At 37.1% G+C, this 20,435-nt stretch overlaps 1 pseudogene across 1 annotated transcript in view; it reads left to right on the top strand.

The window, feature by feature from the left end:
* The window catches only part of LOC110261402 (tyrosine--tRNA ligase, mitochondrial pseudogene), a 317,000-nt pseudogene that overhangs the window by 278,234 nt on the left and 18,331 nt on the right, over positions 1-20,435 (top strand). Inside the window, exons 8-9 of the transcript XR_014808620.1 lie at positions 3,098-3,338; positions 5,947-6,061. The product of XR_014808620.1 is annotated as a tyrosine--tRNA ligase, mitochondrial pseudogene (transcript). The remainder of the gene's footprint in view (positions 1-3,097; positions 3,339-5,946; positions 6,062-20,435) is intronic.

Genomic DNA, 20,435 nt, shown 5'->3' with positions numbered 1-20,435 from the left:
TTGTTGTGTCTTTTTAGGAACACACCCAAGGCGTATGGAGGATCCCAGGCTAGAGGTCAAATTGGAGCTGTAGCCGCCAGCCTATGCCACAGTCACAGCAACTCCAGATCCAAGCCACATTTGCAACCTACACCACAGCTCATGACAACACTGAATCCTTTTCACCCACTGAGTGCGGCCAGGGATAGAACCTGCATCCTCGTGGATGCTAGTCAGATTTGTTTCTGCTAAGCCATGGTGGGAATTCCAAAATATATTTTGTAATACCATATTATTTTCTAGTAAAGTTGTAGCAACTCACCGTCCCAAAGTGACTTACGAGGCAGTCCAGTTCTGTTCACTGTTGACAGAATAGATGGCTCTGATTTTTTATTTAATTTAAAATTGGATGCATAAAGTCTCTTTCCTTTTTCTTTTTTTTTTTTCTTTTTTTTTTTTTTTGGTACTTTCCTGTCACAAAATTAAATAGAACTTCTTTTCATTTGGTTATTGACCAATCGTATTTCCTCTTTGTGAATAACTAACTAGATTTGTGAATAATTGAGTTGTAGTCCTTGTTACTGTTTCATCTTGGTTTTATCTTTTTAAAAATCAATTTGTAGAAGGCTAGCAAATATTAAGAACGCATAAAATATCCATTTATCTAACTACATTTTCTCAATCTATTGTTTGTCTTTTTATTTTATTTGTATATATTTGTCGTATGAGAATTTTAACTTGTGCATAATCAAAACTGTCAGGTTTTCTGTGGTTTTGGGATTTCATGTCATGGTTAAAATGCTATGTCCCACTAGCAAGCATTCAGATATTTTCTGCTTTTCTTATTATGTGATATTGTACCCTTCAAATGTATACACTAAGTACCTCATTCTGAAGAACAGTTTTTAGCCACCCATGATTATATAAGTAAAAGTTATCTTCTTGTTCAAACCCCTTCTTCGATTTGCTCTTATACACAGTTCTCCAGGGAAGTCTACCCTGAGATCATGCTTTTCTGCAGTAAGGTAACGATGAACGAGAAGGAGCCATTAATTCAATTTAAGCCATTCTACAAATTTAAGCCATTTTCTAAGTAGCTGTGGTACAGCTGTATTTAGGATAAACATAGGGCATGCTTTCCTCCTATCTTATGGTCTTTGGGAGAGCTTCCTTTAAGAATTGCCACCAAACTGACCCAGGCTTCATGTGTATATATGAAGTATATAATGTATACATTACTCGTGAGTGATTCTTCTTATCTCTAAGCAAAGATATATTTTAATATTTATTTTCAGATATTTAACTGCACTTTCATCTGTACATTTCAGTTGTGAAAATTTGTGTTAAGTTCCCCTTTCCCCTGCTCTCCAACCTGGCTTAATGTCTAGGAGATACTGTATGAACATCCTTTTCCATCTTTTCTCACTGGTATTTCTCCTAGTCAAGCAAACAAGTCTTCTTCATGGTGACTTTTACTCATGGCCCATGATCCTGAATACTTCGTTATTGACCATTGCTGGTCCTGCTTTATCTTGTTTTCATCTTCTTTGGGTCAAGTCTCATTAAATATCCTGAATTTTATAAAATTGTTTTGGGGATCTACAAGAACAGAGCTATTCCTTTTCTTCCTAGAAATATGACAGACATTTTTCTTGATCTTTGTTTTTCTCTACTAACTATAGCTTCCTCTTTTCCTGCAAATAAGTAGTGAAGCATTAGGCAACTGTCACCAGTCAGCTTACTAAAACACATATAATTCCAAGGTGAAAGAACACAGTTCAAACTCACAATGAAACAGGGTGGTCCAAAGTTTTAGAAATATGTCTAAACTAGATGCTATAAGCAAGCAATGCTAGTATCCAAAAAAGATTTAACTGGTAACAATAGAAACAAATAAACATTCTTATTTTCAGGTAATTTTTGTATTAAAAAATGGAAGGGTATTTTCCCTTTCTTTGGCATCTGAGGAGGAGGGGCAGAGGAAAAAAAGCAGTACAGCAAAAGACCAAACATGGAAGCTAAATCTTGATCAGCTAGATCAAGGGACTATTAAAAAGAGGGATGTCTGATATTCCATTCTAAGATATTTGTTCTGCTAGGGCATCAACTGGAGTTTAACCATCCAAGAAGCAACTCCTAGCACTTATTGTGCACATACTGCAAGCCTAGTACAATGATAATATCATTAATAATATTTATATAATTTATAATTATAAATTATTGTTGTCTATGTTAACCCTATTAATCATAATACTAGTTTTTAAAGGTAGGCGACATTATTTACCTACCTATTTAAAGGTGTAGAAAGTGAATACAAAGTTTGAGTGATTTACTGAAAGTCACACAGATAGTGAATATGGAGGTAAGAATTGAAAGGAAGTGATTTGGCCCCTGGAGTTCACATTGGCAGCATATCAAGTGTTCATTAAAGGCTGACTCACATGCACAAAAAGAAAAAAAAGCAGGTATTTGTTTAGGGGAAATGGGCATTGAATATGAGAACTGAGTTCTGTGGCTTGGTCAACATGTAGCAGAACATGGAGCATGCTCAGGATGTTAAGGTGTTTCATTTCTGCCACTTTCCTCATTCAAGCTACCATCCTTCCTTACATGGATTAGATGGCTGTACATACTTTCTAACTGGCTTATCTATTGCTACCTTTCTAACATTTAGTAATGGAACCACAAGTTTTAGCTGAGTGTTTTTTGTTGTTGTTGTTTTGTTTTGTTTTTTTTTGTTTTGGTCTTTTTGCCATTTCTAGGGCCGCTTCCGTGGCACATGGAGGCTCCCAGGCCAGGGGTCTAATTGGAGCTGTAGCCACCGGCCTACTCCAGAGCCACAGCAATGCAGGATCTGAGCCGCATCTGCAACCTACACCACAGCTCACGCCAACGCCGGATGGTTAACCCACTGAGCAAGGCCAGGGATCGAACCCGCAACTTCATGGTTCCTAGTTGGATTCGTTAACCACTGCACCACGACGGGAACTCCTTAGCTGAGTGTATTACCACATAATTAATTCTAGCCAATGAAGAGTGAGCAGAAATAATGTATGCTAACTTTCACATAAAAGAGAAATTGCTAATGCTTCATTTTCTTTCTTTCCCTCCTCTGTAGGCTGTTTTGAGGGCCTGACGCTAGTGAAGCATATTAATGTAGATAAAGGAGATATTATGGGATAATATTGAGATAATGGAAAATGGCAAACCTTTGAAAGCTAAAAAGGAGAAGGCTCTGGGTCCTGGGATGATCCTTTGTAGAGGAGATGCCCATCTGCAGCAGAACACCTGCTTCCCTCTACCTGCAAGAAAAAAATGTGATCTTATATGTTCTACTGATTTTGGTGGATATTACAAAGGTTAGTCTCTACCCTAAGGAATGCATTTCCCTGCAGTTCATTCACCATAGAGTGGCCAGAGTAAATTTATCTTTCAGATCACATCTCTGCTTTGTTAAAATCTTCCAATAGCTTCTAATGTATTTTATTTAAAATAAAATCCACACTTTTTACCACAGCTTACAAGGTCCTCATTTTTTATCTCTTACCTTACTTTCTCAAATTGGGCCACACTGACCTTTTTGCTGTTCCTTGATCAGCTTGTTTCTGCCTTTGGTCTTTGACCCTCAGCATTCCCTTTGGCTAAAAGACTTATTCCCTTGATGCTTTTTTATTTTTTTATTATTTATTATTTTTTTGCATAGCTGATTCTTCTTCTTCATTTAGATCTCCTTAGGCAGGCCTACCTTTGTGTTATTATTACCCTCACTCATTCTTTTTTATCACTAACATTGATTATGTTTGTAACACCCTTCCACCTGAAAATACTGTTTCTATTTTCTTTTCCATTAGCTTTCACTTCCTCCAAGAAGGTAAGCTATGTGAAGGCAGGAATCTCTGCTCTCTTGTTTAATTCTGCATACTGCCATCTAGAACACTCTAGATATTATAAGCATTTGAAAATTATAAATAATTCAGTAGATGAAGGAATTGAGAGGTGACCATGAGAATGTTCTATTCCTGTTCATCCTATGCAGTTCATTAAATTTCCATTAACCTTGATACTACATTGGGATCATAATAGTTTATAAAAGAAATCAATCCAAATACATATATTTTTAAAAATGAGGTAAACCCAGCTGACAAACGAGTTTAATTAATACTCCGTTTTAACTTAGTATTCAAAAGGATGTAAATTTCTGAAGAAATTGAGCTTTCCTATTGCAATCACAAGCCTGTGTTCTAGTTTAGGGAGAACTGCTTGGTTTTTAGGATAGGTAGATGAGGGAAAGTGTTATAGAAGCAATTGTAGTTCACTTGGATTTTGAAACATTTAAAGAATTTTAGTTTGATGTTTCAGAGAAATATTTATAAGTGACAGCTATACCAGTCTTGAATTTCAAGAAAAACTTCTTACCATAAATGTCCTGTTGGCTTACTATTCCAGATTTAACACCAGTGCTTTTTAGAAGGTAGGAACTCTTTTTTTTTTTTTTTTTTTTTTTTGAAACTTACAAAAACAGGCAAACCAAAACAGGAACAAACGAAAAACTTTTAAACTAAAAATTCTTTCAAAATCCCAAATTGCTTGGGAGCTGATCAGTCTATGTCTAATCTGTTTTCAGATTCTTCCTAACAGTTTAGTGTGATGGTAATATTTTATATATTGGCAATAGAAGGGATAGTAGGCTTAGTAGGATCGATATTTTAGATCAAGATCAGTTTATTTCTTTGTGTTTATTTTCTGTCTTGAGAGGTGGTAGCATTTTTATGCTTTCACTGAAGCTATGGAGTGATGACTAATGTTTCACAATTTACATAGATAATTTCATTTACCTTTGATGTTTCCATCACATTTTCAAACATTATAATTTTTCGTTTTTAATGCCACACTTCTGTCCCTGATAGCACTTAACGTGGAGTTTGCATATAGTAAGTGCTAAAAATTTTGTTGAATAGATTGTCATCAGGGAACATATCTTACATATAAATTATATTTGCCTTGAGTCTGTGAATTAAAAAAAAAAAACCCTCCTGTCTGCAGGAGTTTAAAATCTGCACTTCTTCAACACTTTTTCTCAAAATTCAATATAGCTTTCATTGTTATCTTTGTGGAACCATGGTGAGTGTGCATGTGTTTGTGTTTAATATATTAACTTCATATTACCTTAATTCTGGTGAACTACATTAAAGAGAACCAGGAAAGCAACCAAGCTTGAAGCAAATATTATAAGTTCATACATCCAAGATTTCAAATGTTTAATTAGCTATCCCAGTGTGATCCCTTCCAGGTATAGCATTGTTTAATTTCCTAGCAATATATAACTTTCTTCTTTTCTCTTTTTGGTGTTAAGGTTTTTATTGAATTATTTGATTCCTTTTAGTGTAGGAAACAAAGAAGGGGGTCACAGGAAAACTTTAAATGTCTTCCCCAACATTTTAGCAGAAAAAAAGATAAAATTCACATTTAACTTGTCTTTGAAAGAGAAAGTTTGCAAGGAAAAGACCACTCTGATATTTTATTTTAATACTAATGTATTTGGGAAATGACTTTGATTGTATTACATTTGCTGTATTTGGATACAGGAAAATATGAAATACAGAAAATTGAGCTATGGTTTAGTTTCTTCAACTCTATGTCCATGGATTATTACATGGAAACTTAGAGTTGAGAGACCAGCAAGGGATGCTCTCATGCCCTGTGATAATAGCAGAGCCCAACAAAAGAAAGATTCCTCTTCTTTCCCAGTGAGGATGCAGCCAATGAAAAGCCATGGACTATTCATGATAGCCCTTCCAACTTCCTTTCCCTCTCTATGAAGGAGTTCTCCTTTCCTTGGTGTACAGAGACTTGCATATGGCTCCTATGATTGTAGACCCTGACCTGCAGACCACAGATTGCAGACTATGATCAAGCTGAATAAACCCATCATTGCTGAAGAGATATCTGGCAATCTGTTTATTTCAGATCAACACTTTGTTGGCATATAGAGGGACCAGAAAAAAGACCTCCAGAGCTGATGAGCAAACATGCAATACCAGCAATTGAGTCCACTGTCATTCACCAACCCTGAAGTTGTAAGGTAAGAAGGTAAGTTTTTCTCTTGGATCAGAGCTCAAATCCTCTTCATGTTTGAAGCTCCCCATGCCTTATTCAGGATCTATTTAGAGGTTTTCCATTTCTGGTTAAGACCTTGACCTCTATGCAAGTACCGTTGTGGCAATTCAGCCTGATTTTGAGATCAGACTGTTTCACTGAAACTGACTGAGAAGCTTTGGCTCACTCCCTTAAGAACAAGGGCCATTTCTCCTAAAACTGGCTAGATTTCAATCCATTCCTTTGGGAACAGGGGTTGTTTCTCTGAAACTGTGCCACTACTCAGCCTTTGGTGTGTTGCTTTGGAAGGGGCTGACCTCTGGAGACGGGCCTAAAAAACCTTCAGCTTGGCTCCTCCAGGACTGTGGTGTCTCCTTAGGACTGGCCGGTATTAGCTTGCAAGTTGTTTGAATGAAACTGTTGTGCTGTAAGCTATTTGATTTTCTTTTCCTATTTTTTTAAGTTCCAGAGAAAAATGACTGAAATGAAATCCTAAATATCTAAGTATTTTGAGGGACCCTCCCCCCAAGGGACTCTCAGCTATTTTTTATTTTTGTATTTTTGTAAAGTTTTTTATTATACTTGATTTACAGTGTTCTGTTGATTTCTGGTATACAGCAAAGTGACCTATTTATATGTATATGTACATTCTTTTTCTCATATTATCTTTCATTGTATTCTATCACAAGTGATTGAATATAGTCCTGTGCTATATAGCAGGACCTCATTGCTTATCCACTCCCAATGCAGTAGTTTGCATCTACTAACCCCAAACCCTCAGTCCATCCCACTCCCTTCCCCTCTTCCTTGGCAACCACAAGTCTGTTCTATATGTCCATGAATTTGTTCCTTTTATATAGATAGGTTCATTTGTGCCATATATTAGTTTCCAGGTATGTGATGTCATATGGTATTTGCCTTTCTCTTTCTGAATTACATCACTTAGTATGAGAGTCTATAGTTCCATCCATGTTACTGCAAATGGCAGTATTTTGGTTTTTTATGGCTGAGTCATATTCTGTTGTATGTATATACCATATCTTCTTAATCCATTCATCTGTTGATGGACATTTAGGTTGTTTCTATGCCTTGACTATTGTGAATAGTGCTGCAATGAACATACGTATCTTTTCTAATGAAAATTTTGTCTAGATATATGCCCAAGAGTGGGATTGCTGGATCACACGGTAGTTCTATATTTAGTTTTCTGAGGTACCTCCATACAGTTTTCCCTAGTGGTTGTACGAATTTACATTCTCACCAGCAGTGTAAGAGGGTTCCTTTTTCTCCATACCATCTCCAGCATTTGTTATTTGTTGACTTGTTAATGATGGCCATTCTAACAGGTGTGAGGTGTACTTCATTGTAGTTTTTTTTTTTTTTTTTTTTTGTCTTTTTGTCTTTTGTTGTTGTTGTTGTTGTTGCTATTTCTTGGGCTGCTCCCACGGCGTATGGAGGTTCCCAGGCTAGGGGTTGAATCGGAGCTGTAGCCACCGGCCTACGCCAGAGCCACAGCAACGCGGGATCCGAGCCGCGTCTGCAACCTTCACCACAGCTCACGGCAACGCCGGATCGTTAACCCACTGAGCAAGGGCAGGGACCGAACCCGCAACCTCAAGGTTCCTAGTCGGATTCGTTAACCACTGCGCCACGACGGGAACTCCTCATTGTAGTTTTGATTTGCATTTCTCTAATAATCAGTGATGTTAAGCATTTTTTCATGTGCTTGTTGGCCATCTGTATATATTCTTTGAAGAAATGTCTATTCAGGCCTTTTGTCCATTTTTCAATTGGGTTGTTGATTTTTTGCTGTTGAGTTGTAAGGGTTGTTTATATATTTTGGAGATTAAGCCCTTCTCAGTTGCATCATTGGAAACTATTTTCTCTCATAGGTTGTCTTTTTGTTTTTTTGTTTTTGTGATTTCCTTTGCGGTTCAAAAGCTTGTCAGTTTGATTATGTCTCACTGGTTTGTTTTCCTTGATCCTGGACTAGAAGAATTAATATTGTTTAAATGGCCATACTACCCAAAGCAATCTATAGATTTAAGGCAATCCCTATCAAATTACCCATGACATTTTTAACAGATCTAGAACAAACAATACAAAAATTTGTATGAAACCATAAAAGACCCAGCATTAACAAAACAATCCTGATGGGGAAAAAAAGAAGAAGAAGAAAAAGAAAAAAACAAGCAGGAGGCATAACTCTCCCAAACTTCAGACAGTATTACAGAGCTACAGTAATCAAGACAGTTTGGTTAAAAAACAGACATACAGACAAATGGAACAGAATACAGAACCCAGAAATAAACCCAGACACCTATGGCCAGTTAATCTTCTACAAAGCAGGCAGGAGTATAAAATGAGAAAAAGACAGTCTCTTCAGCAGGTGGTGTTGGGAAAACTGGGTAGCTGTATGTAAATCATTGAAACTAGAGCACACCCTCACACCATGCATAAAAATAAACTCCAAATGGCTTAAATATTTATTTATTTATTTATTTTTTTGTCTTTTTGTCTTTTTGTTGTTGTTGCTATTTCTTGGGCCGCTCCCGCGGCATATGGAGGTTCCCAGGCTAGGGGTTGAATCGGAGCTGTAGCCACCGGCCTACGCCAGAGCCACAGCAACGCGGGACCCGAGCCGCGTCTGCAACCTACACCACAGCTCACGGCAACGCCGGATCGTTCACCCACTGAGCAAGGGCAGGGACCGAACCCACAACCTCATGGTTCCTAGTCAGATTCGTTAACCACTGCGCCACGACGGGAACTCCCAGGCTTAAATATTTAAACTTAAGACAGGACACCATAAAACTCCTAGTCTCATCTTCCTTGACTTCTTTGTCTCAGGCTCCATCTCTGATGCCATCTTGTTTCTCTCCCTTGGATTCACATAGCCAAAATCCACTTCTAGCATAATATTTCTCCCTCCCTTTGAACCATCTACCTATGTACCTTCAATTCTCCCATACTAATTCTCTTGCCAGAGTTTCTCTTCCCTCTGAAACTCTCCCTACTCCCTATTCTTGTCAGAAACTGTCTCTTTAAAATTAAGCCTTCTAATGGAGTTCCCATTGTGGCTCAGTGGGTTAAGAACCCAACATAGTGTCTGTGAGGATACATGTTTGATCCCTGATCTTACTCAGTGGGTTAAGCATCCTGCCATTGCCTCAAGCTGCTTTGTAGTTCACAGATGTGACTCAGATCTGGTATTGTCATGACTATGCCATAGGCTTGCAGCTGCAGCTCTTATTCAACCCCTGGCCTTGGAAGTTCCATATGCCACAGATACAGCCTTTAAAAAAAAGAAAGAAAGAAAGAAAAAAATTTAAGCCTTCTGAGGATCTGGAAGCTAAACCTTTAATTTCGTATATTACGTACACTGAAGGTGAACTGTAGAACACATTTTTTGTTTTTGTTTTCAGCTAAAGATTTTACAAAGAAACCAAACATCCTCAGAGATTTGCTGAATGATTTAATCTAGTCACTCAAATTTATAAACCTGGTTTCTCTAATGTTTATCGGTTAAGTTCATATGCTTGTCAGTGAAGGCCAGGCCCAGCAACAGATGAAAACCGCTAATTGGGAAAACCCTGAAAAACCTCCAAAATTACAACCAGAAGACCAGGCTGCTAACTTGTTATATGATCAGTCAGGTTCCAACAATCACTGGGCTGCTTCATTGAGCAAATCCTAGGGCTTTTCCAAAGCCTGTTGATTGGAACAAAATTCAGGCCTGCCCATAAAAATCTGATGAAACTTTTCATGATTTTTATAATATACTTCAGAATGCTTTTAAAGAAAAATTCTGATCTGCCTTCCAGTGTTGATTCCACTCAGATAACTTTTAATTCTGTTTACTAATGGGTTGAACCAGGACTTTTCCCTTCTAGGAAAAAGGATCAGGATGAAATGGGAAATTATGTTCACTTCATATTTAGATAATCTGGCAAATCATCTTTTTCACCTTCTAGGTGAATCACCTGAAAGAAATACTGCCAAAATTCTTAAACATCAGCTCTAGCAAATAAAGGATCCTAAACAAAACCAAACCCCTACCAGTTTCTGCCATCATTGCAAAGATCCAGAACACTGGAGAAGAGGCCATTACAAATTTAAATGCTTTAGTTGCCTCTGACTTCTAGCTAGTCTTCCCCACATAGTTCCAATTTTCAGAGATATCTATGGGGCTCTTCCCCATCAGAAGGTAAGGATCTACGGGGGTCTTGTCAATCCTTCCTCTTAATCAGCTTGAAGAAACATTTCTCCAGATTGGAGATGGATCTCTTCCAGTTCTGATGCTGAAGCCACACTTTTGGTGCTCAGCTCTGCTCTTATGAAACAATCCCTGCCTCAGAGTACTGAAACAGTTAAAATAGTCGGAATCTTTAAGGAACCCCAAGAGGTTTCTATCTCCGAACCTCTTCCCCTTTGTTCAGGCCCTTTGAGAGATGCACACCATTTTTCTCCTTAGTTCTTCCACCCCATCCATTTTTTGGACCAGGAATTCTTAGAGAAGGATCATGCTGAATGTCTTTTTCCTAAAAGGGTGATATAATCCTAGAAATTGACAGTAGTCATCAAAGTAAACCATCAAGTGCATTAAATGATCCTTTGACATCTTTTATTTGTTCCATTTCTGATAGTACTTGTGCAGATTCTGAAAACATTAATCCATTTTTTTTCTCTATCAAATCGGCTACCACTTTCCTTATGAGCACAATCTCTATCTGATTGCTAGAAAAATTCATAGTCCACCTCCCATCAAAATTCAAGTAGATCCCTCAAAATATCTTCCCAACATTAACTAATACCTTGTAAGGAAAGAAGCCCTTCGGAGCATAAAGCCCATTGTAGATTACAAGTCTCAGTGCCTCATTATCCTCTGTGCTGGCCCCTATAACACTCCCATTTTACTGTTAAGAAAAATCTAAGGGCCAAGGGTGGAGTTTTGTCTAGGACCTCTGAGAAGTAAACAACATTGCTCTCTCTCAGAATCTTGTTGTTCCTAATACATGACTAATGTCGATTTCTTTTGGAATTAAATTCTTTACCATGATTGATTCGTGAAGTGCATTTTTTAGTATTCCAGTTGAAGAATCTAGCCAATACCTTTTTGCCTTCACTTGGGAAGAAAAGCAATTCACTTTGACAATAATGCCTCAGGGTTTTACTGAGAGTTATTATTTCTTACAAATCCTGAAGACTGATCTGGATGATATAAACTTCCCTAGAGTAGAACCTAGAGGTTCTACTTTGTTGCAATGTATTGATGATTTGCTTTTTGATCTCCTCAAGCCTCCTCAGAGGAAGACCACATCCCCTTGCTAAAGATTTCATCCTGAAAGGGACGTAAGGTCGCCAAAGAAAAATTACAGTTTGCCTAAATCCTAATTCAATATTTAGGGCATCTGATATTGGAACCAGCACTACACCTAGATCCAGATAAAGCTCTTGGTGTCCTTAGTTTTCCCAAACCAAAAACTAAGTGTCAATTGAGGTTTTTCTTGGTGTAATTGTTTATTGCTGAAATTGAATTCCAAATTTCTTTCTTGTGGACAAATCACTTTATGCTTTAGTCTGTAATAACAACCTTGACCCAGTTTTATGGGAAGAATTACACAACACATCCTTCAAGGCCTTAAAGAAACATATAATAAACTCATCTGCCCTTGGGCATCCCAAAGATTAGATTTCTTTTGTTCTTTTTGTATACAAAAAGGAAGTGAATGCCCCCTGGGTACCCCTAAAACATGGGGACCACCAGCAATACACAGGGTATTGTAACCAGCAACTGTGTCCTGTGGCATGAATATACTGCTTTTGCCTTAGACTCCTTATGGCCACAGCTCTTTTCTTTAAGCACTGTGAGAAAACCATTGTGAGATCCCCTTTAACAGTTTTTGTACCTCATACAGTAGAAATTCTCCTAAATTCTCATCACATTCAACATTTCTCAACCAGCCACCTCACCTCTATGTAGTCCTTTTGTTAATTGCTCTTCACATAACTATTTTGTTATACTAATCTTAACCCTGCTACTCCTCTCCCCATGTCACTGAAATGCTGATGGATCACCACCTGACTCTTTGTGATGATCTCTACGAAATTGCATTGGGTAAGTTGGACTTCTCATGGTTCACTGATGGTTCTTATTTAAAAGGTGACAGAAGCAAATATTTTTCTGGGCAGGCTAATACAACTCATCTTGATGTTGTCGAGGCAGCATCTTAACCTGTGATTACTTTGGCCCAACAGGCTGAATTATGCACTCTTACATGGGCTTGAACCTTGACAAAACTGTCAGCGTTTATAATGATAGTAGATATGCTTTAGGAGTAGCTCATGATTTTGGCATATTGTGGAAGCAACTTGACTTCCACACTTAGTATGGAAATAAAATTTAAAATGGCCCTATATTCAAGAATTATTGAATGCAATACTTTTACTATACCTCTAGGTATCATTAGGAATCTTGTCATTCTAAACCTGCCTCTCTGGAAACTAAAGGAAATCACCTTGCTGATGTTTACATAAGGAGTGTTGTCTTGTAAAGGAACCAGTGGTAGCCAAACCTCTGCTTCAAAGGGATATAAAAATATCTCCTACATAATAACTTGGAAAAATCAGCTAGAGAAGCCCAACTTTAACCACACTAAATGAAAAACAAGATTGGAAATTCAACATTTTTTGGTATAAGAAAAAGCTCTAGTTTGAACGAAATAATCACTTTGTCCTCCTGTAGACTCTTAAAATTCCCACTTCTCATCAGGGTACAGGCAGCACACCCTTGGTCTACTGACCAAAAGATAGTCTTCATTAATCAGTAATTTGTGGAGAAACATTAACATGGTTGCACAAAGCATCTGTCTCACTTGTCCCACTTGTCCAAAGTACAACCCAAGGAAACCTGTTTGTACTGCTCTTGGACATTTTAAACTGTTGAATGGACTTTTCAGTATTTGGCAAACAAATTTCATCCAACTTCCTCTGTCTAATAGATAGAGATTTTAGTCTGATCTGTCCATTTTCACAATAGACTGAAGCCTTCTTTTTAAGATTGCCTCTTCTGTGACCAAAATACTTTTGGAAAAGTTACTCCTACCTAGACAATTCCTTTCAAACTTCATAGTGATTGAAGAACCCATTTCACTGACCAAGTCATTCAACCAGTCTGTACTTTTGGGCCAGTTTTACACTTTCATTGTTCTTAACCACCCTCAGGCCTCTGGTATGGTCAAATGTACTAATGACATTATTAAGCCTCAACTGGCAAAATTTGTAAAGGCACTCCAAATATTTTTATTTAAATCATTGCCTTTAGTCCTTTTAAATCTCAAAGACATCCTTTTTGGAACTCATAAATTCTCATTCTTCGAAACAGTCATAGGACACCCAATGCACTAGGCTTCTGTTTCTTTTGACCTATAACTGATAAAAGGAAAGATACTCTCATATTGTGAAGACCTAATTGCTTCTGTTAAGAAGAACCATGCATTAGTAGAACAGTTGTTTTATAGTACACCTCTGGGAGATGAAGAACTTAAGCATCACATCTTGTACCTAGGAGATTTTTTTCTATTGAAAAAACAAACAAATAAACAAAAAGACAACCAAAAAGAATCCCAAACAACCAAAACAAACAAACAAACAAACAAAAACCATCTCCATGAGAACTTTCTACAACTTCACTCTAAAAGCATTGCTGATTCACTCTTGTGACACCAAACGCCGAGGAGTGGGTCTTGGTGCCATACCTTGACTGGAACTGCCCCATTACCTGGTGGCCTAAAAGTAAAGATATCCCAGAGTTGAAATAAATGACATCTGATGAGACAGCTTACCCAAGATATCTTGACAAAGCCTGTTGGAAGTTTGTAGCCAAACTTTTAAAGATAATGTGGCACCTCAGATGATCTCCAGTGTCTGTGATCTTGATATCATATGGTCTTTAGGTAAGAAGTAGGTGAGAGTCCTTCTTCCTATCCCTCATTGTTATGCAAATGTGACCTTACTAGGTTTCCAGTCTGTGTGATTTTCCTCCAACATGAGATACTACATCCAGGGAAGGCCCTTCCTGACATTGTGGTACATAAAGGTGCTGAAGCTAGAAAATCTGAGTGATACTTTCATAGAAAGATCTTCTGACTGAAACACAGAAATGTAAAGATTAATAGTCAGAAAACTTAATTAAAGAGAGATGGGAGAGTAGAAGAGTGAGTTTTCACACACACTGAGATGATAACAATGTCCCACTGGAAAAAGAAAGAATTTCTTTCCTGGCAAGAATGCAGCCAATAAAAAACCATGGACTCCTGTTTACTACAGCCCTCCCAATTCCCTTTTCTTCCCTATGAAAGCAATCTCTTTCCGTTGCTGTGTGGGGACTTGCACATGGCTCACCATTGTTATGGAGGCTGAATTGCAGTTCTCTGCTGATCCTGAATAAACCCATCTTTGCTGGAGAAATATATGCCAGTTTTAGAATTTCAGGCAAAAGTTTTATCTACTAAAAACACCCACCAGGCTAGTGACAGAAGATAAATCTCAACAACTTGCCAATGACTGTTAAAATTGAGCCTGAGAGACTAACTTCTACAAGTTCAGTAGCCAATAGGATTGTGAAAATCACTGGAACTTTTGGGAATGATAGCTTTGTTTGGGAACTTAGTATGTGAATACCACCTGTTCTCATGGAGCAGAAGAAGAAGTAAAACTGCTTGCCTCTTCTAGGATGGGATGTTAGTGCCCTTCAAGAAGTTGAAGGAATAAAGTAACACCAAATTCTTTAACAAATATAAAATGTTCTTATCTTTTCCATTCAAATTAAAATAAACAACAATAAAACTAGAACAGGAAAGCATAGAAAGCAAGAAAGAGATAAACTAATTACCTGGATTTGGGTTTTCCTATAGATTATTTATGGGTTAAATTGTGTTTTCTTCAGAGAGATTTGTTGAAGTCTTAACACCAGGTACCTCTAAATATAATCTTATTTGAAACAGTGTCTTCACAGATTTAATGAAGTTAAAATGAGGTCATTAGATTGAATCTTAATCCAATATGACTGGTGAAGAAAGGGAAATTAGGTCACAGACATGCCTTTGAATGCCATGTGACAACAGAGGCAGAGATTGGAGTGATGCTTCTATACAAGAGGGAACACCAAGGATTGATGGAAACAACTAGAAGCTATAAGAGGCAAGGAAAGATCCTCCCCTAGAGGCTTTTGGGGAGGATGGCCATGCCAACACCTTGATTTCAGTCTTCTAGCCTTCAGAATTGCAAGATGATAAATTTCTGTGTCTTGTTTTTAATCAGTATAACCTATAGTATTTTGCTATGGCAGGCCTAGGAAAATAATACCAGGTTATTTTTACTTAGAATGCTATGTATATATCCACCTAAAATTACCCTCATAATCCTCATTCCAATTATTTACAGGGATAATAAGGTGCTTACCCAAAAGCCCAGGTCACTAGTTTGGTTTCTTTATATATATATTTTCAATGAATTACCCTAGCTTTGTGTATCTGGGATTATTTTTTAATTGAACTACTTTATAGATATATTCCTTACATGGATGCACATGTCCATTAAAAGTTACATGCTATAGAAGTTCCCTGATAACCTAGCAGATTAAGGATCTGGCGTTTTCACTGCTGTGGCTTAGGTCATTGCTGTGTCACAGGTTCGATCCCTGGCCCAAGTACTTCTGCATGCTGCAGCATGCCAATGTAAAAAAATATAATAATTTGTATGCTATAATAAAAATAATATGGTAATGATTAGGTCTTTATATTACACATTGAAAGAATATACAGCCATATTTCAGTATTTTAAATTGTTTGTTAGCAGTAACCCCTGGATAAAAAAGTGTATTCCTGACCCATAATGCCCAACAAAAAATCTCTGGTCAGACACTATATTCAAGATTATTGTTGTCTGGTTTTTAAAACTTAAATTCCTTCCTGTCTTCATTAGAATGCAGATTTTTCAATTTTCTGTAATCAAAGATGATTATACTTCTTTCTATATGCTAAGGTCAACCCCCTGCCCTGTAGTACTATATATATTGTTAGAGATGTAAAAGGATTTTTAAAATTTCATTTTATTTCCCTTTACATTGCATCACCATTTCCTTTTCTCCCTTTCTTTCTCCTACTTTGATAGTGGAGCATCCTCTTATTTCTAAAATTCTAAGTCACAAAAGTTGTTTCACATTCTTCTTAATGATTTTCGTGGTAGCCAGATAAATTTCTTATAATTACATGTGATATATTTGAATGACATTCATTAATTATATTATTCACAAGTATTTAGCATACACCTACAATATGTTAGATATGATAATAATTGCTGGAGATGATAAATGAAACATAGCCTTTTTTCTCTAAGAGCTCATAGTCCCCTGAAGGAAGTAGATATGCAGATAATAAACTGCAATAAACATGGCATATGGCACTACAGGGACAAAAACTATGCCATCATCAAGAACTGAATAAATATTTCTGCCTGAGAGACATTTTGAAGGGAAACACTAAGGTGGTAACATTTAAACTGTTTTGGCAGAAGTTCTCTAAGTGTTTACCAATTTTTCTGTAGCTTCTCCATTGACTCTTCCTGCTAAGCTTCATTTCCTGGATCTTGGCATCTAGATAATATCAGGTGAATACTTCTCACTAATAGAAATAATGACATATACCATTTCCAAGAGTAGGCTTTTAAAAAATCTCTCAAAGATATTTATTCTTTCAACATTTGATTGGACATAGAGGATCCCATAGAGGACTCTGAAACCTACCTTAGGAATTCAAACTTTTGAGATAAAAGAGTCTGGGTCCCTGAATTACCTTGTGAAAAGTAGCTTTCCAAATACCCAATGGTGGAAATGTATATTTTGCAATATGTGTAGCCACTTAGCTTTGGGAGCTAGCTATTATAACAGTTGGCCCACCCTTACTATATACTGTTAATATATTAGAAATTGAAAAGTTAATGAGAACTTTCCAGACATAGAAGGACTGAAGGACATTAATGGCATAAGCAACACCAACAGACTTAAGTCACAAGAAGTAGTAGAATATTCAGAGAGCAGTGGCCATCAGTGAATGATGACACATCATCCAGCAGGAATGCAGCATGGGCCCTTAAGTGAATGTCAGAAAATGGAGCAGTAAGTTAAATGATTTTAGAGGGATTTATATACCACAAAGGAATGAAAACCAGGGGAAAAAAAATGCTTTAAAGAAAAATAATACAAATGACGTCAGCAGGTATAGTTTCCTTCCATCTTCCCTTTCTCTTTTTCTTTTTTCTTTATGTGAAGGGAGATAACTCCCGATAGTTAATGGTCTTAAAGTGAGAAAGACTGGGTGGCTGGGAAGTCAGAGCACTGCTAATGCAGTTCAGAACTGATATGATAGAGGTTGTGTCTTATGATGAAGGCTTTGTTCAGGGAGAAGTCTGACTTTTCTCCTCAATTCCTGGAAGGTTATCTCTAAATCCCCAAAATTTTCTGTGATATGAGTAGTTTTGTTTTTCATGGTAGGCCCCTTGGACCACACATGTTAGTTTACTCTAAAGAAGTGACACAGGGTGAGGAAGCCACACCCTAAAGTCTTAGGTAGGAACTGTCATAAAGCCAACCGTACAATACAGGGTAGGGGCTTTGGATCATACAAATCGATATCTGTCAAACTAGAGACTGAGTTCAATTTAAAAACCAGGCATATTTTTAAGTTACACACAGGCAATTAATCATGCCTATATAATGAAGCCCAATAAAAATGCTGAGCACTAAAGCTTGGGTAAGCTTCCAGCATTGGCAAAACTATGTGTATATTATCATATACTGATATTGGTAGGATAACCCATCTTGAGGACAGCAGAGTCTTGCATTTGAAATTTTCCCAGATTCCACTCTGTATGTCTCTCTTCCTCTGACTGGTTTCCTGTATCCTCTTCTGTAAAAATTAAAAACATGGATATAACAGGTTTCAGTAAGTTCTGTGGACCTTTCTATTGAATTATTAAACCCTTGGGTGGTGTTAAGAAACCTTCAAATTTGCAGTTGATGCTAGAATTTAGGATGATCTTGTGTGGACTCTTCCCTCTAACTTTGTATTTGGACCCTAACTGTTTGCTGTTGGGGTTAGATGTCTTGGGTAAATGCAGCAGTATGGTAGACTGTGCCCTTAACCTCACAGTTCGGTCAACTCCAGGTAGTCTGGATTAGGGATTGGAAAGAAATTTGGTCTTTTTGAGTCATCTCCAATGATGTTAATGGAACACTTCATCCCTAATCCTCTAAATAATACTGGCTTCTTTGTATCATCCCTAATTCCTGCCCAGTGAAGTGGAACAACATAAGCTGAATACCTTGGGAGAGAAACAGGGCCTGCCTACTTTCTCTTTCCTCTTTTTCTTTAGAGATGACTTCCTGCAGAAAATAAGAATGGTGGTTTGCTGCTTTTCACTTAAATTTTATTGGGCTAGCTGCAATGGGGAGGGTGATTTAACAGATTTCTAATGTAGTAATTATTCTACTTCTGAGATTCAGTATTAGGAAATTCATTGTTTTGACACATCTAAGCCAGTTTCTCCTACCTACATTAATTATTAATAAAGCTATAAATTGATTTCCATTTTCTGAGTCTGTCCATTTCTCAATTAATCCAGAATCTGAGCAGGGTAAATGCAGTTAATTACTGCTCCTCCTTCATCTTGTCCAAAATTTCAGTAATTAGAAGTAGATATCTGGGGAACAGTTTTTGTAATGAGAAAGAATATAGGATAAATTAGTGAAATATTCATGATGTTAGATAGAAAGTTTTCACTAGACACTGTACAGACATTTTTTCCTCTGATTTACTATCATCTAGTAAAACAGTGGCGGTAAAGACGTACAAGATTAATCCCTTGTCAGTTGTTTCATTTGCAAAGATTTTCTCCAATTTGGTATGTTGTCTTTCCAGGGTTTTTTGATGTTGTTGTTGTTGTTATGGTTTCCTTTGCTGTGCAAAAGGGATTAATCTCCAAAATATACAAACATAGCATGAAGCTTTATATAAATTTTTTTTTTAATGGACAGATCTAAACAGACATTTCTCCAAAGAAGACATACAGACAGCCAAAGAACACATGAAAAGATGCTTGGCGTCACTAATTATTAGAAAAATGCAAGTCAAAGCTACAATGCGGTATCACCTCACATCAGTCAGAATAGCCATTATCCAAAAGTCTGCAGTAAATGCTAGAGAGGATGCGGAAAAAAGGGAACCCTTCTACACTGTTGGTATGAATATAAATTGGTGCAACCACTATGGAAGACAGTATGAAAGTTCCTTTAAAAATTAAAAATAGAACTATCATATGATTCAGCAATCCCACTTATGGGAATATATCCAGAGAAAACTATTCTTAAAAGGTAGCACCCCAATGTTCATTTCAGCACTATTTACAATAGCCAAGACATGGAAGCAACCTAAATGTCCTTAAACAGAGAAATGGATAAAGAAGATGTGGTACACATATACAATAGAATGTTATTCATCCACAAAAAGGAATGAAATAATGCCATTTGCAGCAACATGGATGGACCTAGAGATTGTCATACTGAGTGAAGTAAATCCATCAGAGAAAAACAAATATCATATGATATCACTTATATGTGAAATCTAATAAAAACAGTACAAAAGAACTTATTTAAAAAATGGAAACAGGAGTTCCCGTCGTGGCGCAGTGGTTAACAAATCTGACTAGGAACCATGAGGTTGCGGGTTTGGTCCCTGCCCTTGCTCAGTGGGTTGACGATCCGGCGTTGCCGTGAGCTGTGGTGTAGGTTGCAGATGCGGCTCGGATCCTGTGTTGCTGTGGCTCTGATGTAGGCTGGTGGCTACAGCTCCGATTGGACCCCTAGCCTGGGAATCTCCATACGCCACGGGAGTGACCCAAGAAATAGCAAAAAGACCAAAAAAAAAAAAAAAAAAAAAAAGAAGAAGAAGAAGAAAAAAGAAACAAAGTTACAGATTTCAAAACCAATCTTACAGTTACCAGAGGGGAAACTGTCGAGGGGAGGGAAGAATTGGAAGGGTGGAAATAACATATACACACTTCTGTATAAAACAGATGATTAATGAAAACCTACTATGTAGCACAAGAAAATATACTCAGTAGTTGTAATAACCTATATGGGAATAAGGAATGTGTATATTTATATGTATGACTGATTCACTTAGCTGTACACCTGAAACTAATACAACTTTGTAAATCAACTATAATCCAATAAAGTTAAATTTAAAAAATGTACAAGAGTGGCTATTTTGAGAAAACATTTTTAAAATTAGAATTACAATTTG

The sequence above is a fragment of the Sus scrofa genome, chromosome 6, assembly GCF_054392235.1.
Source record: "Sus scrofa isolate SSC_HxYL_T2T_F1_AM1 chromosome 6, Sscrofa_HxYL_maternal_Yorkshire_Landrace_v2.0, whole genome shotgun sequence".
In the NCBI taxonomy this organism is placed as follows: Eukaryota; Metazoa; Chordata; class Mammalia; order Artiodactyla; family Suidae; genus Sus; species Sus scrofa.
This window is presented reverse-complemented; position numbering and strand designations above follow the sequence as displayed.